This window comes from Pan paniscus, chromosome 15 (genome assembly GCF_029289425.2).
Source record: "Pan paniscus chromosome 15, NHGRI_mPanPan1-v2.0_pri, whole genome shotgun sequence".
Taxonomy (NCBI): Eukaryota; Metazoa; Chordata; class Mammalia; order Primates; family Hominidae; genus Pan; species Pan paniscus.
Window position 1 is genome coordinate 87267295 of NC_073264.2, and position 17100 is coordinate 87284394.

General features: G+C 36.3%; 1 long non-coding RNA gene across 1 annotated transcript in view; it reads left to right on the plus strand.

Annotated features, from left to right (window-relative positions):
• The window catches only part of LOC134728911 (uncharacterized), a 224663-nt gene extending 214437 nt beyond the window's left edge, over positions 1-10226 (plus strand). The window contains exon 4 of the long non-coding RNA XR_010109777.1: positions 7089-10226. This is a non-coding gene — a long non-coding RNA (uncharacterized LOC134728911). The remainder of the gene's footprint in view (positions 1-7088) is intronic.
• Positions 10227-17100: the final 6874 nt, after the last annotated feature.

Below are 17100 nucleotides of genomic sequence, written 5' to 3' on the forward strand. Positions count from 1 at the left end.
GATCTATATTAGTAGAAAGCATTCCAGGCAAAGGGGGCAGGAAGTATAAGTATCCTGAGGTGCCAGTGTGCTTGGCATATTCAAGTCAAACAAGGATGGCAGCTTAGAAAGTAGGGAAGGTGTTGGAAATGCTGTTGGAGATGTAACCAGTAGTTAGACCATGTAGGACCTCTGTATTTTACTATAAATATACAGAAAAAGATTAAAATGTTTTGACAAGAAAATGGCTTAATCCGATATACATTCTGACAGGACTGCTCTGGTTACTGTGTAAGCCACAGATGTCAGGGGGCAAAGGTAGAGGCAAGAAACCAGACAGGAGGCTCCTGTAGTAGTCCAGGCAAGAGAAGATAATGGTTATGATCTTCAATCATAAAGATGTTGAGTATTGGAATACATTTTTAAGTTACAACCAGCAGAATTTGCTTAGGAATTAGTTATGGGCTACGAGAGAAAGATAAATCAAGAATGATTCTACCATTCTTACCATTTCTCAACAACATGGTAAATGGCAATGTTATTTATTTAAAAGGGGAATAGTTGATTTGGCTAGAAAATCAAGAGTTCAGTGTTGACATGTTAAGTTTGAGATGTTTCGTAGATTTGTAGTTCTATGTAAATCTAGAGTTCAAGAAAAAGATGGGTATGTAGCTGTCAATTTGAGAGATATCTGTGTAGAGATTGTGTTAAACATCCATGGGGTTGAATAAAGTCACAAGAAGTCTAAGTGTAGCTGAGAAAGAGGCTAGAGGATTAATTCTGGGCTTCTCCTTCAAAGAGGAAGAAAATGATATTGACTGAGACAATAAGACAAATGATGAGACTGAGACAATAAGCCATTGAGATGGAAGGAAAACCAAGAATGGTTTTCAGTCTTGGTAAGGAAATACATGTGAAGGTTGAAGCCATGAGAAGAGGCTGCTTGACTGTTTTCTCTCTTACTAGGTACTATCCAACCATTCTACCTGCGTCTCTTTCTCACCATGTAATTACTATGGCTTATTGACCTTCTGGTAGATTCTATGTTCACTACCAGAATGAGTTGTTGGCAGAGAGCCAATCCTCTGACAACTTCACCTGAGAGAGTTTTTTATTATCTCTAACATATGAAAGAATATAAGATGCAATTTTGAACAACTGGATATGTTACCTGAATTACGTCTTCTATGGTTGGGGATCATTGTGCTTTTCTAACTAAATCCATGCTAGTCCAATGAGATGATACATTTCAAAGCTCTTGGAATATTATAAGTAATGCCAGGATTCATTGCTATATTTGTAAAAGATGATAATGGTAGTGAAGAAAGACAAGGAAAAGGAAATTATAAAGTTTATTTATTTTTTTTATTTAGAATGAATCACTGACTGTGCTTAGTTTCTATTCCTTTTCGTTAACATGAGTTTTCAACTTTGCTACTCATAAGTTTAAGTCTTATAAAGTGTTTCCTGCTGAAATGCCATGCTGACTGGAATTCGGCAGCAAATAAATATTGCTGTCCTCACTAATTTGAAACAGTATGAGTTTTAAACCTCTAGCTGCGGGAGATTTATTAAGATTACAATTTTCATCACCATCCCTTCAGTCCATCAAGATAGGTCAAAGCTGTATAAACTTAAAAAAAAAACCTACCAGCAATTTCCATTCTTTTAGACTATGTTTCCTGAACCGGCAATATTGTTAGAAGCACAAACTTGAAGTCAATGAAACACATATTCACTTAGCTTTGTAAATAAGTGAATCTGTTTTTGGATGGAATAAAAATTGTTGAATATTTAATTTAATTATAATTCTATGAACACAAAGTTCCTCTTGGTAAAAAAGGCATGTTGGTGACACATCAAATTATGATTATGCTTATTTTCTAAATAGTCACTTTAAAATAACTAAGTAAAAATAAATATATATAATCCTGTTATTTATTCTGAAATGGTGAATATTAGAAAGGTATTCTTTTCAACTATTGTGACTTTCTAAGTACCATTTCACTAAGTTATCCAATTATTTTACATATTAAGTTAGAGTAATTGGCCTCTGGTAAATAATCAAATGGCTAATAACTCACGTAATCTACCACTTGAGTTCATTAATACTCAAGTAAAATGTGTTTCAAAATACTTTAATATTTATAATGGGCAAGGCGTAGAAATATCTTGAGCGGAAAATACTAGAACGGTTTGAGAAATACAACTTTTGGAACAAGAGCCAGCACCTGACCCCTGTCTTCTTGGATAGGTTTAATTAAAACACAAGTAAGTGTTAATGCTATACCTAATAGACAGTCATAATCATTAAATTTTGTGAACAAATTGGATCTTTATGTAAAAAATACAATGTTAAAGGCATTGATTGAGTCTAAGATCCTACAGCGAATACTTTTATAAGACAAAAAATTAGATACCTTTTAAAGCTAGTGATCAATTAAATAATTCAATAATCCCTGATACATAACATTTTAGTCAATATTTATTGAGCAAGTGAATACATCTATCATATGTCTAAATTTTCAGATTGAAATTACTTACTGTTAGTGACATATGCATATTTAGGTATTGAAATGAGCAGTAGATTTCAAGAAAATTATCCTATATATTTTGTGAAGGTAATATTTTAATTGTATTAATAAAACTTAAGAGAAAGTTTTTCACTTATCAAGTTTACCTTTTACCCACGTATCTTTTCCCTCTGGAAACAATTGTTTTATTTTTATAATTTTTGAGATTGCTTAGGCAAGTAGGAAGAGCACTGACCCATTTGTCACTTGTGACCCTAAATAAACCACTTGACTTTTTTATGCCTTCTTTGTTGCCTTTGAAAACTAATTAAAAAGGTTCAAAATTTATGTGGTAAAACTCCTCCCACTCATTACTCTTTTGCTTACTTTCATAAACTGCTCCATAAACTCAAGAAGTAAATATAGCAGCATAGCATTAACTGCCATAGCTCCTTTATAACTTATGAAGAGAGAATCTAATACTGCAATATCGAGCTGCTCTACTCTTGAATTGTCCAAGAATTCCAGGTACCTGGTCAAAAGGTCACTTCTATTTGTGCCTGTCTTTTTGAGGCAGGCAGAGAGGAAAGCAATTTGGATACATTTCCATTTTTTTCTCACTGTCCAAAAGAGTCTGCATTGGAGACTAACAGTGCCTCATCTCATAAACCTCTTCTACTCGTTGAAGATGCCAGGTCCGTGAGACCAAATACAGGGTCTGCATTTATCTTTCACTCTCTCTCTCTGTCAGTTCTCATTCATATTCTTCCTCAAAGTACAACATCTTGGCCTGACAGCTGTATTCAGAGGACTCCTCTGCCTCAGCTGTGCTGGGTGACAGCACTAATCTTCACCCTGGACCCTTAAGCCATTGTAATGAGCCTAGGTTACTAGTCAGTTTTATTTACTCAAAACATTTTATTTCAGGATTCTGTCATTGAGTTTTGATTGGGTTCACTCTGCTTCACTGCAAATTTTCATTCTGGGAAGCAGGATCTGCTATCTTGTACTTTAGGAGTCACTGAGACTTGAAGCAAATTGAGCTGTCCAGAAGGTAAGTATCTCAGGTAACCTCATCAAAAGTTTCCATAGTCATCCCAGCACTTTGGGAAGCCGAGGCAGGTGAATCACCCGAGGTCAGGAGTTCGAGACCAGCCTGGTCAACGTGGTGAAACCCTGTCTCTACTAAAAATACAAAAATTAGCTGGGCTTGCTGTCATACACCTGTAATTTCAGCTACTCAGGAAGCTGAGGCAGGAGAATCGCTTGAACCCGCGAGGCGGAGGTTGCAGTGAGCAGAGATCGCTCCACTGCACTCCAGCTTGGGTGACAGAGTGAGACTCCGTTTCAAAAAACTAATAAAAAAAAGTTTCCACAGTCAAATTTAAATTTGATTGAGAGAGAGAGAGAGAGAGAGAATCTTGCTGTCACCCAGGCTGGAGTGCAGTGGCGCGATCTCAGCTCACTGCAACCTCTGCCTCCCGGGTTCAAGCAATTCTCCTGCCTCAGCCTCCTGAGTAGCTGGGGTTACAAGTGCATGCCACCATAGCTGGCTAATTATTTGCATTTTAGTAGAGATGAGTTTTTTTATGTATTCTATGGATAATGAATATTATCTACACGAGAAGGTCTGTTTCAAGAGGCCCTTAGTCGCCACTATGGTCATAAGAGATTTTCTTTTTTTTTTTGAGACTGAGTTTCACTCTTGTTGCCCAGATGGAGTGCAGTGGCACGATCACGGCTCACTGCAACCTCCTGGGTTCAAGCAATTCTCCTGTCTCAGCCTCCTGAGCTGTGATTACAGGTACCCACCACTATGCCTGACTAATTTTTGGTATTTTTAGTAGAGACGGGGTTTGACCATGTTGGCCAGGCTGGTCTCGAACTCCTGACTTCAGGTGATCCACCCACCTTGGCATCTCAAAGTGCTGGGATTACAGGCATGAGCCACAGTGCCCAGTCAGAGATGTGGTCTTTTAAGTAATCCCCTCAATAAGTACCTCATTTGATCTTTCCTTAAACTGTTATTATAAGAGTTGTTTATATCAGAACATTGTGAATTCGAAAATGTTCTATCTATTCATACTAAGAAAATTCAAATTCTATCCATATTACCAAGTAGTGTGGTCCACATGGGGAAATGAGTCCTTTAGTCAGTGACTTTCCTCATCTGCAAATTACAGATAGAATTTATGCAAGTACAGAAAATGATTGGTCTGTAATAATTAAAGGATGTTGTATTTACCTGTCTTATTCATGTTATTATCTTTAATGTTTAATATTATTATATGCTAATTTTTAATTCAATGAAATTTATTTAAAAATTTAAATGAATGATTTAAGATGATTATTTTCTTAGCGTACCGAGTTTACTCATTTTTAAATTCAAACAAGTATTAGGTAATTCTTATAAAACATTAAAAAGTGCTGGCTCCAGTCAAATCAAACTGTCAGCATGCTAATAAGCGGCCTTTAAAATAAACTACCAACACTTACTTCTTTTAAGTAGTAATGACACTTGAATGCAAATTATAATAATTTGAGTATTTCAATTACAGTTGAAAATACTAGTATGTAGAAAAATAGACAGTTTCCTACTGTATGTGTATGACTAGAGCTTCATCCCCATATTATAAAGTGTCTCTTGGGATTTTATAACTTCACCTTATTGCTTTTGTCCTGCAACCTAATTTTGCACCCACACTTTCTTTTTAAAATTATTTTTAAAAGAAAAGTATAGTGTTGCTCATTACTACAGCTCTGGGTGAACATATAGCAACCCTCTATGGTACCGCCTCTACTTCAAGTGGCTGAATAAGGGAAATTTCTGACACAGATTATGTATGTCAGGACGGGGCAAAAAGTACTCCAGGTGGTATCAAGAAGCTTTTGTGTGTATGTGTGGTGGGGGGTGGGGGTGGCATATACAAGGACACATAACAATTTCACAGATTAGCTCTATCTCTTGATTTTTCTTGAAAACGAGCCACCTTCCTTTCCTTTCTTTCTTGCACCTTGTCTTTTGTCAAAAGGTTAAACTTTGGTTTCCTTTCCCAGATCTCCTTCTTTTTTTATCAGTTGTCTAGTATAAAGCATTGTGTAGTGTGAAGGTAGTAGCACTGAACAAGAGGATTAAATGTGAAGTCTTATCCCACCATTTATTACTTCATAACATTAAGTAAGTTTTCACCTTTAATCTCTTTATCTCAACTATATGACATTACTCCACTGGACATCATCTTCTTCTTATATGATGTTACATTAATTGTGAAAATCCTGCTTCATGGTTAATTTCCAATGAATGTCAGCTGAATATAAATAGATATTGGTGTATGGTTATATAAATAATGTTGGCTATATTTGAAGAGGAAGTATTATTTGTATTGTATGTGATTTTTGATGGGTTTTTAATTATATGTCTTGTCGAATTTTACATCAATTTAAACTGATTAATGTATTTATCAGATATTTCCCAAGTCTCTGGTATTTATTACACTGTGCTGCAAAACATGGCATAGGAAACTCAGCCTGAAAAAAATAGCTACGAGTGTTCTCCCCATTTTTGTCAGCTTTACCTCTTCTTTGCTCCCAGAGACTATTTGAGCTTAGGGATTGTATTTCTTTCACTGTCTTATCCACAGGTTTTGTCTCATAACACATTCTCAATAAGTATTTATTTAAAGAAGAGATGGTTGAATAAAGCTGGGAGAGTTTAAGGGAGTTACTGATTTAGGACAGATGTGAGTGGATGCTCAGGCAGAGCTGATGTGCCTCAAGCTTTTTTTCTTCCAAAGGCTTGAACTTTTTTTTCTGCTATGAATTTAAGCACCCAATTGTATCAGCTACAATTTGAGCATCACTTTTACAAAAAACAGCACCTACAAAGGAGTTGAAATTGACTATACTTGCATTAATAAAAACTAATATATTTGTGTGCATTTTCTTCTCCAAATTGTAGATACCAGAAGTATTGTAATTAAAACAAAATTAGTTTTCTTTTCTCCCTACCCCTCACTAAACATTGCCACACTAAAGCAATGGGATTCTAGGGAGGAGATTAAGACCTATTTGAGATCCTTGATGGAACTGGGTGGACTTTTTAGTGAGCCTCTCTGTGCCATTTAAGTGAAGAGCTTAACCAGTTTGCATTCAAGTTTAATACAAACAATGGTCAAAAAGGACAAGGAAGGGCATTACATAATAATAAAGCATTCTTTTTTATTTTTTAATTATGGCTATTCTTGTAGGGTTAAGGTGGTATCTCATTGTGGTTTTAGTTTGCATTTCCCTGATAATTAGTGATGTTGAGTATTTTTCATATGTTTTTTGGCCATTTGCATATCTTCTTCTGAGAATTGTCTATCCATATCTTTGGCCTTTGATGGGATTATTTGTTTTTTTTTCTTGCTGATTTGTTGGAGTTCATAGTAGATTCTGGATATTAGTCCCTTGTTGGATGCATAGTTTAGCAAATATTTTCTCCCATTCTGTAGGTTGTCTGTTTATTCTGTTGATTATTATTTTGCTGTGCACAATCCTTTTAGTTTAATTAGGTCCCATGTATTTATTTTTATTTTTGTTGCATTTGTTTTTCAGATCCTGGTCACAGATTTTGGTGTGGATGTGGTAAAAAGGGAGCACTTTTACATTGCTGGTGGGAAGGTAAATTAGTACAACCATAATGGAAAACTGTATAGAGATTCTTTAAAGAACTAGAAGTAGAACCACCATTTGACCCAGCAATCCCACTACTGAATATATACCCAGAGGAAAACAAGTTATTATATGAGAAAGATAAGCACACGCATGTTTCTAACAGCACAAGTTGCAATTGAAAAAATATGGAACCAGCCTAATTGCCTCTCAGTGAACAAGTGGATAAAGAAAATGTGGTATATCTACACAATGGAATACTACTCAACCAAAAAAGAAAAAAAAATGACATTTACAGCAACCTGGATGGAGGTTGAAGACAATTATTCTATGTGAAGTAACTCATTAATGCAAAACCAAATATTGTAGGTTTTCCCTTATAAGTGGGGCCTAAGCTATGAGGACACAAAGGCATAAGAATGATATGATGGATTTTGGGGAATTGAGAGGAAGTTTGGGAGGGAAGTGAGGGATAAAAGACTACACGCTGGGTACAATGTACACTGCTCAAGTGACGGGTTCACCAAAATCTTAGAAATCACCACTAAAGAGCTTTTCCATGTAACCAAAAGCCACCTGCTCCCAAAAGCCATTGAAATAAAAATTTTTAAAAAACCACCTGTTGGATATTATGCTGATACCTGGGTGACAAAATTATCTGTACACCAATCCCCTATGACACATAATTTAGCCATGAAACAAACCTGCACATATAACCTTTGAGCCTAAGATAAACATTGGAAAGAAAAAAAAAACGGAGAGGAAAAATAGGCGGCAAGTAATCTAAACACTGTAAATGATGAGATTGGAATTGTCAAGAAAAGCTTAATGGGCACGCTTAATGGTGGAGGCAGGATTTGAATGGGGTCTTGAAAGATGAGTAGGATGTAGATAGACTAAAAGAAAGGAAAGAATTTGTATAACAAGCACAACATAAATGATCTGTGGGGGTAAATAAGCTTGATGCTCACTAAAGCCATTGAGATTATCCTGGGAGGGCATTGTGTGCACTCCATTATTTTGCTGGCTGCAAATTCAAAGCAAAATGTTTTAAGAGATGCTACTGAACTTATTTTGCAATTCCTGCTCTGAATGCCCTGATGCCATAAAGTTATAGCAGTTGGAGCTAACTCACCTCTACCCTGCCTCCATTTGGTATACAATGCTATTTATCTAGATTTCTTGAAAGCTTTCTCTTACACACATCTTCAGAATTCTCCAGGGGCCTTTCTGATGAAAAAGTTTTCTCACAGCTTGAGAAACAAACTCCAATTTGCCTTTTACTAAATAGTTCCAGTATGCCATGAGCTTTTGAAAGATATTTGTTCATGGATTATATTCTGTAGAATACATGTTTCTATTTCACAGAATATACTCCATGGACAAATAGGTTTGGAAAGCACTGCATACTACACCATCCTCTGAGATCAGTCTCCAATAATAGTAAGTCAATCAAAATTGAAGCAGAAAACATATCAATATTCTCCAACTCACGGTCTCCTAAATTCATTTGATTATTGAACACCTTTCTGTTGTTTCTGAGGTTCTTTAAGAACTTTGCTTTCTAATTTATGGTTTATGAAAAGAAGCTTTAACTTCATCAAACAACCATAATCCATAGCACTTTTTCTAAGGAAAGCATTTTGCTTCCTAAATTACCTCTAGACAAAATCAGAGAGGGGTAAGTAGCTAATAATTCATCTGCATTGATATTTTGTTGGCATGTAATCAAATCAATTTATGTATCACTGAAAAGCTATTAGTATGTTTAATATCATCTTGCATTTTTTGTATTATTTTCATTGGCCCATCTAGTAATCAACCATGAGAAAACCAATCCTATTAGGGAAAAAACTTGTGCATGCATTTTACTTTTTAATGCGCCCCTAAAATTAAAGTTGAAGTTTAAATATCAAAAATATATTTCTCTACCTTTTTAATATCTATCTTCAAGTTATATGTTTAAATTGGTATTCTTTTGTACTACGTATATTGTGTAACATTTTAAGGATTGATAGTTTTTCATAAATAAAGCTTAAATTTTATTTTTCAATATGTAAATTCTTTAAGATCTCTTGTAGGTCGAGTTCTTCGATTTAGCCATATATACACTTGTAAAAGATTTCAAACAATTTTTTGAAGTGTAGTCATTAATGTATCTTTGTTTTATATTAAAAAATTTGCTCTCTTCCAAAGACATGAAGTCTTAGATTCGTATGAGCTTGGTCAAACTTGCTTTGTCTTGCTCATTATGTCTTGAAGTGTCCCCAAAGTTGCCAAAAACTTCATATATCCCATGTTGGGATCATCTCTTCTTTTTTTTCTAATTTAAGATTTCTAGCCTTTCTTTTGCCATTCAAGTTCATTTTTAAATAAAAATACCTCCATTCTCAAATACTTGGAGAAATAATGATTTTTGATATATTTTCTTTATATTTCTTTCAAAATTAATCATATACTACATTATAAATCCTTTCCAGTTCATATTTGGGAGACATTATTAGACAATCAATATTTGTTGAGACAAGAATCATGATAGTGATATCATCCAAAAATGTCCCAGAAATCCTTCTATACCTTGGAAGTATATAGATGTAAAGTCTGGGGCCCTAAAACTTGCCTAATATCAGGCAGCTGAAAGGAGCAGAGCCCTGCTTGTAATTCAAGTTTGTCTGAGTCCAAGTATGTGATCATATTTCTGTAAAATAATGCCTTATTTTATTAATAAAATGCTAAGGATGACTCAATTTAGTATTAACCAAGGAAATATTACTTGTCAGACTTTCCAGATAATTCCTTAATAACCCAACTAAGACCACAATGGCTAAGTGCTATGCCACGTAAGGGTATGTGTGTGTGTGTGTGTGTGTGTGTGTGTGTGTGTATACACTCACCTATAAGATGCATGTGCATGTGTGTGCATATATAGAGAGAAATAAATATTAGCTGATATTAGAAAAAAGGAAATGATATCACCCTTATCAACAGATGTTAGCTAATTGCTAAATACGATAATTTGTGTTTTGATACACAATAAATTTGAATTAGCAAATATATTATTTTTGTTTGACTTTTTTTCTATTTGGAGAAGGTTATCATATTGATTTCTTAACTAGTTTGTTTGTGTTTGTGTGTGTGTGTGTGTGTGTGTGTGTGTGTGTGTGTGTATAAGAAATACCGACAGATGTTATCATCATTTAACAAACAAGAAAACATGCAGGGTTTTCAAAGTTGGCTAACACTGAAAGAAGGACAGGTAAATAGATACTCAATAGTCTCAGCTTAATGTAAATTTGTAGATGAGAAAAAGTGATGTAAAGTTGTTACACTAAAGAGTAAAGGTTGGAGCTGACAATTAAATAGGGTCCCTAGGAATGGGAAGGAGTTATTCAGAGACTTCACTGAAAACAACTCTGCTCAGGTGGAATGACAGATGTCAAGAGCTTACAAAAAACTACCTTGGCCTGTTTAAAGGACATAAAGAAAACCAACATCTTAAGCTGCAGTGAGCAAGAAGGGGAGTGATAAGAAGCATGATGAAAAAATTGGCACTCTAGATCTTGTCGGGACTGGTAGGATATAATCAGTTTTGTTGTATTTTGTACACAATGGTCACCCTGAAGGTTTCCAAAAGGGAAAACAATATAATCTGATTTACATTTTATAACTATTACTCTGGCTAAATGTAGAAACCTGATTACAGGAGGTATGGCATAAACAGTAGTTTCAACCAAATATTCAACTTGTTATATTTCTTGGAGTTGAATAGGGTCATGTCACTTGTGGGCTCAGTCAGCAAAGATTTTGCAAATAGTTCTCTATTCTTCACTTCTAATGGTGTGGCAATAGAGGAGGTGAAGTCTCGGTCATTCTGAGACTCTAAATGACTATGTGCAGCAGAGTCTCTTGAAAATTTATATGAGACATAATACATGAGCATGAAACAAATACTAGTTGGGTTAAGCTATTGCAATTTAAGGATTGTTGGCAACTGCAGCGTAACCAAACATACAGATAATACAAAGAGCAAATTGGAAAGAAGAAAGCAAGACAACTATCATACTAGTCCAAGTGAGAAACAATCTTGAATTATAGTGGTTGCAGTGTAAGAAGGTCAAAGTAAAGTGAATTTAAATTGCATTTTGTAGGTAAACCACACAAAACTAGTGGGTGGATTGGATTAGGTTGATAAGTGTTTCCTATGTGGAATGAGTTTGTTTCATGAATAGTCTATTGAAGTCTCAGGTCAATTCCCACACTGTTCTCTGCTATCACTTCTGTTAGAGGAGATAAAAGCCTGGAAACTACATTTTCTAGACTCTCTTGCCATTGGGGTTCCAGTTTATGCTCTGCAAATGAAAAACTCCTGTTGACGATTTAAACAAAAATTGAAGAGATGGAGAGTTGCATTGGCATTAGTGGGCAGGCATGAGGAATTTGGAAGACAGCAGGTAATAGATTTTGCCAGTAGCTTTCCAGTGTCAAAATGTGAATCAACCCACTTAAAACTAAGGCCATTATTTGGTTTCATCCGTGATTTCTGTACTTCAAAATTTCTGAAATGCTATCAGCAGTTCCCCTGACCTTTATAGCCTTGGCTCTTCCAACAACGTCATAGCCTTCCCAGAGCTGATTCCATTTTCTACACTATTTGTTATTCAGTATAAAATAGCATACTACTATTTTACAACAAGTCATCTCAGTAGTTAGGGGAAACCATGACACAGAAAGTTAAGGACATTGTCTATAACCTTTCATTATAATTGGTATAACTGGCCCATAAACCTAGTTCATGACTTGTGATTCATAAGTTGTGGTCTTTCTACTATAGCCTAACTCTCTAAATCTTAATATTCTCCGACTTAAAATGGGATTTTAAAAATTCTCTTGTAAACCTTAGAGCTGTGATTGACATTATTAGATTTTTTGCTATCGTTTTCTGGCAGTGAAATTTCTGCTTATGAGGAAAATAACGCAACACCTACTGGTTCACTTTTCTTGGTACATTTTTATTTCAATGTCTTTTCCATCTGATTGTCATTTAGCATAATGCTACAAAATCAAATTTCACAATTTGAAACTCTTTGAATTTGTTGGTTTAGCTTACAGGTAAATGATACTATGCAGAACTGCTGCTACGAATCAAATAACACTACTGGAGGAAATGAGAAAATAGACATTATTAAAGAAGTGAGGAAAAAGAGAGTTAAAAGAACTGACTTTTGAGTCAAATGCCTTTTATTACAGAGTGAAGAACATTAGGGAAATGCCTAAGGTAAGCAAAATATTACAGCTATAGATTTTTTTTCTGCAATAATAGTGTGCTCAAATATCCTAGGAACATATTTTTTAAACTTATCAACATAAATTAACTTTCTTCTTTCTTTTTCAAATTCAAAAATGTCTTTTTTATTTAAGACAAGTCTCAGGAATAAGGGAATGGACAACCGCATGGTTCAAAATAATTGATTAGAAAATGCAAAGAATCAGACAAACATACACTTAGATACAGACACCATGGGTAAATAGGACACATGGATACAAAAATAGAAGAAAACAGATCATGTTTTATGTTTTATTAAGTGGCTAGCATGTTTGCATTCCACACCCACAATTGAACTGTGAAATCCTAATAGGCAGAAGATACATTTAAGTACAGTTCTATTTGGAGCATATACATTGTATTAGTCTGCTCAGGCTGCCATAACTACATACCAATGACTGTGTAGCTTAAATAACAGAAACTTATGTTTTTACAGTTTCGCAGGCTTGAAGTCCAAGAATAAGTTGCCACCAGCAGTGTTGGTTTCTGGTGAGGCCTCTCTTCCTGGCTTGTAGGCAGCTGCCTTTTTACTGTGTCCTTACGTGGCCTTTTCATGATGTGTGCAGAAAGAGAGACCTCTGGTGCCTCTTTCTGTTTGTATAAGGTCAGATTTGTGAATGAAGATAGTACTTAGTTTATCTCATGTTGGGCACATTCTCATCCATTCAAAATATAATTGAAGAAAAAACTGAACAGAATAGTATTGAAATACAATGCCTCTGATCTCTGAAGATAAGAGGTATTTCTAGCTTTTGACAAAAGCCTGGATCAGTGTATGTAAAAATTAGAATATCCTTTCAATAATTTCCAATTAAAAAACTGTACAATATACTGAGAAAGGAGATGACAAAAGACATGATGTTTAAAAAGCAGAAAATTAATAAGCAAGCACACAGAAAACTAGTCCTCCTTATTGACAATGAAAAAGATAAAATCTATACCTTATTTCTCACCTATAAAAATCAAAGTGCAGACAATAAAAGGAGTGTCTTTATACATTGCTGTGCTGGATGTACATAAGAATTATGACTTTGGAAAACATAATAGCAATGTATATTGGTGCCTTAAAGTTTTAGCCCCCATCAATCTGGTTTTGCTAATTCTGAGAAGAAATAACGAGTAAAACTGTAAGGGCAGTGCAGTAGACTGAAAAACCACCTCCAAAGATATCCCAATCACTGGAACTTTTAAATGTTACCTTGTGCGGCAGAGACTTTGCAAATGTGAAGTCAAGGATCTTGAGGTTTGGATATTAACCTGAATTATCTGGTGAGTCCTACATGCTCTCTGAAGCGTATTCTTTATAAGAGCAAGGCAATGGAAGATTCAGCAGAAACACACACACAAGAACAGAGGAGAAGGTGATGTGGAGGTGGAGCAGAGAGAGATTAAAAAATGTTGACATTGAAGACTGCAGTGATGTGGCGACAAGCAAGGAATGACAGCGCCCACCAGATGTTGGAAGAGGTTACGCGCAAGCCTCTCCTAGAGCCTCCGGAGGCAGCGGTGCCCTGCTTGCCCCTTGACTTCAGCTCACTGATACTAATTTTGGACTTCTGGCCCCCAGAAGTGTAAAATAATAAATTTGTGTTGTTTTAAGTTAGCAAGTGTGTGGTCATTCATAACAGTGGGCACAGCAAACTAGTACATTTTGAAAAAAATGTTCATCACAACATCAGTTATAAAAGTAAAAAGAAAAAAAAAGTCAAAGAGTTCAAATTCCAAAACTATATAAATGGTTAAATTAGTTATGGTACATTTGTCCAATTGGATATTATTCTGCCAGTAGGAGTAAAATTTGTAATGCATTTTAAATGACAGAAAATACCCATAATTAGTAATAAAATTGATAAAATCTATGTAACAGTAATTTCAAATGGTTAAAAGAAATAAAACACTATTTATTATAATAACCATTTTCTAACTAGATGGAAATTAATAATGGGCTAGTGTGATGCTCTGCAACCCAATTTTGGAGGTGCCTTAGATGTTGAAAGTTCAGTGTATGAACTGGGAAATCTCTGAGAAATGTGTGGGGTAAGGGAAGTAGCATGCAAGCAACACATTTTGCCTACCCTCTAGAGGATCAGTTCCAGTGTGTCATCACTGTACAATTTGCAGGTGTTGGGGTTTCCAAGAAAGACACAAGTCACACAAGCACTGGGTGAATCAATAGAGAAAACACAGAGAAAGATCTTCAGTAGTGACCACCAGTCCCCTGTGACCAGCAGGTCCTGGCTCATTGCCATCTCAGGGACATGTTCTGCATGCATCCCTCTTGTGCTGCAAGTGAAGAACCCTATTGCCTCCTTGCCAGGAACGGATATAGCAGCGAGGATGGCCACGTGTCATATGACACACACCCATCAGCAAAACAAAGGAGTACACATCCAGACAGAGAAAGGTCCTTCCAAACAAGGTCACGTGCAGAGCACAGTCTATGAGGACTCCTCATTTCTTTATAAGAAAATGTCTCAGGCCTGGCGCTGTGGTTCACACCTGTAATCCTAGCACTTTGGGAGGCCGCAGTGGGTGGATCACCTGAGGTCGGGAGTTCGAGACCAGCCTGACCAACATGGGGGAAATCCCATCTCTACTAAAAATACAAAATTAGCTGGGTGTAGTGGTGCACGCCTGTAATCCCAGCTACTCAGGAGGCTGAGGGTGGAAAATCACTTGAACCCAGGAGGCGGAGGTTGTGGTGAGCCTAGATTGTGCCATTGCACTCCAGCCTGGGCAACAAGAGTGTAACTCCATCTCAAAAACAAAAACAAAAACAAAAAAAGAAAATGTCTCAGGCCCAAGGCCGCACAGGCCCAAGGCTACTGTGCAAGGGACAAGAAGCTGCTCGTCATTGCCTTCTCAGCAGGAAGGCAGTCTTGACTTAGCATTTTAATGGTGCAACAACTCAGTGCCAAAGAGGTCATCTATCACGGCTACGTGATGGCTGAAAGAGAGAGCATTGGCTTGTATTCTGTTCTCTCTGCCACATAGTACGGGACACATCACTCCCTGACCTTTACCACTTTAAGTGAAGAAAACCAGCAGAACTAGCCTAATATCCTTGGGATCAAGAGTGCATCCAAAAAAGAGCATAGACACCTGGACAGCATGAGAAGGATATTGACAGATGAAGTCTAACTGTTAGCTTCAATAAAGGAGGGACTGAACTCCGAGGGGAGCAACTACAGAGGAATTAATAGGGAAGGCTTTGCAGAAGGGATCTGGCAAACTATTGAGACTACAGCACAACAAAGTTGCTAAAGGCAGTGACATAGTTTTTATATTTGTCCCCTCCAAATATCATGTTGAAATGTGATCCACAGTATTATATGGGGGCCTGGCGAGAGGTATTTGGATCATGGGGGCATATCCCGCAAAAAGGGTTTGGTGCTTGATATGGTTTAACTATGTTCCCACCAAAATCTCATCTTGAATTGTAGCTTCCATAATTCCCTTATGTCGTGGGAGGGACCTAGTGGGAGATAATTGAATCATGGGGGTGGTTTCCCACATGCTGCTCTCATGGTAGTGAATAAGTCTCATGAGATCTGATGGTTTTATAAGAGGAAACCCCTTTCATTTGGCTTTCATTCTCTTCTCTTGTCTGCCGCCATGTGAGCTGTGCCTTTCACATTCCACCATGATTGTGAGGCCTCCCCAGCCACATGGAACTGTGAGTCCATTAAACCTCTTTCTTTTGTAAATTTTCCAATCTCAGGTAGGTTTTTATCAGCAGTGTGAAAATGGACTAATACAGTGCTGTTCTTCCGGTAATGACTGAGTTCTCTATTTGTTCACACAACATTTGGCTGTTCTCTATTTGTTCCCACATGATCTGGCTGTTCCTCTCTTTTCCCTCTTGCTTCCTTCCTCTTCAGCATGTGATGCCTGCTCCCCTTTACCTTCCAACATGAGCGGAAGCTCTCTGAAGCTTCCACTAGAAGCAGGTGCTGGTGCCATGCTTCTTGCACATCCTGCATAACTGTGAGCTAAATAAACCTATTTTCTTCATAAATTACCCAACCTCAAGTATCCCTTTATAGTAATGCAAAACAGATTAATAAGGGCAAGTTGTAGAACTTCTGCGGCTACTCTGAAATCATGACCTCCTTTAAATCTACTAGCATCCACAAAAAACAGAACCAGAGATGTGCCCCTCTATTCTGTTGATGAAAGCAGATAACTAAACTCATACTAGGGATCATATAAATAAATTCACAATATTAACATGGTCAGTTTGGTTTGCAGGATGTATCTGAGAAAAAAAGGATTTTTTTGTTTTTGGTTTATAAAAAAGTTTAAAATATTCACAAAATCAATAAATTATAAGGGAAAAAACATAATTATGGGTATTAAAGATTTGCTATGGGAAAAATGAATAAAATATAAACCCATATGCAGTACTAAAAAACACAAAGCAACACACTATTTGCACATATAGCAATGTGCCTAGAAATCCCTAGAGACTCATCCAAAAAGCTACTAGTTCTGATAAATGAATTCAGTAAAGTTTCAGGATGCAAAATCAACATACACAAATCAGAAGCACTGCTATACACCAACAATGACCAAGCTGAGAATCAAACCAATAACTCAACCCCTTTTTCAATAGCTGCAGAAAAAAATACT